Source organism: Mizuhopecten yessoensis, unplaced genomic scaffold (assembly GCF_002113885.1).
Source record: "Mizuhopecten yessoensis strain PY_sf001 unplaced genomic scaffold, ASM211388v2 scaffold9355, whole genome shotgun sequence".
Lineage (NCBI taxonomy): Eukaryota > Metazoa > Mollusca > Bivalvia > Pectinida > Pectinidae > Mizuhopecten > Mizuhopecten yessoensis.
In genome coordinates, this window is record NW_018408006.1 from 31,903 (window position 1) to 33,428 (window position 1,526).

The following is a 1,526-nucleotide window of genomic DNA, read 5'->3' on the forward strand; positions in this document are numbered from 1 at the left end:
TTTGAATATTACATGTTAATAACTTGATTGGAATTATAACCTTGAGTTGACAGTTTGATACTTTGAAAATTTTGAGCCAGCCCTACCCCCAAGGGCTGTAGGGTGGGGCTCAAGGGAGTCAGTGTGCTAAAATTTCTTCATTTTCCTTGTTTAGAATCAGAGGTGCTAGTTTCAAATCCTTTTTAGTCTGAAATCTGTATGCTTGATATTGAATAAGGTGGTTTTATTGTTTTTTGTCACTTTGAATAATATTTCTGTTCATGTTAAAAACGAAATCAACTCTCTGTATAAATATATCAGGTGACCGTTAAGGCCCATGGGCCTCTTGTTAACTCACCTGGCCCAAAGGGCCAAGTGAGCTTATGCCATGGTGCGTCGTCCGTCCGTCCGTCCATCCGTCCGTCCGTCGTCCGGCATCAATATTTTACTTTAAACAACTTCTTCTTAATAACCAAAAGGCCTAGGCTGATGATAATTGGCCAGAAGCAAACTTTGATGAAGGGCTACCAAGTTTGTTCAAATAAATGACCTTCACCTATTTTCAAGGTCACAGGGGTCAAATATGTTTAAAACTTTAAACATAACCAAAATGCCCAGAGTGATGACATTTGGCCAGTAGCATGCTGGGATGAAGGGCTACCAAGTTTGTTCAAATGAAGGACCTTCATCCATTTTCAAGGTCACAGGGGTCAATTGTCTTAAAAAATCTTTATACAACTTCTTTTTGACAAATATTCAAGGTCACAGGGGTCAAATATGTTTAAAACCTTTAAACAACTTCTTCTCAATAACCGAAAGTCCTAGGATGATGATATTTGGCCAGTAGCATGCTGGGATAAAGGGTAATCAGATTTATTCAAATGAATGATCTTTACTTATATTCAAGGTCACTGGGGTCAAATAGGTTTAAAACTTTTATACAACTTCTTCTGAATAACCAAGAGGCCTAGGATAATGATATTTGGCCAGTAACATGCTAGGATAAAGGGTTACCAAGTTCGTTCAAATGAATGACCTTTACTTATTTTCAAGGTAACTGGGGTCAAATATATTGTTAAAAACTTTTATACAACTTCTTCTGAACAAGAGGCCCAATGGGCCTGCATTGCTAGTCCTTCATCCCAGCATGCTACAGGCCCAATTTTAGTACCCTAGGCTTTTTGGTTATTGAGAAGAAGTCGTTTGAAGAGTTTATGACATTTGACCCCTGTGACCTTGAAAATTGGTCAAGGTCATTCATTTGGATGAACTTTGTATCCCTTCATCTCAGCATGCTACAGGCCCAATATCAGTACCCTGGGCCTTTTGGTTATTAGCTCACCTGGCACGAAGTGCCAAGTGAGCTTATGCCGTGGTGCGGCGTCCGTCGTCCGTCCGTCGTCAATATTTTACTTTAAACGACTTCTTCTTAATAACCGAAAGGCCTAGGGTGATGATATTTGGCCAGAAGCAAACTGGGATGAAGGGCTACCAAGTTTGTTCAAATAAATGACCTTCATCTATTTTCAAGGTCACAGGGGTCAAAT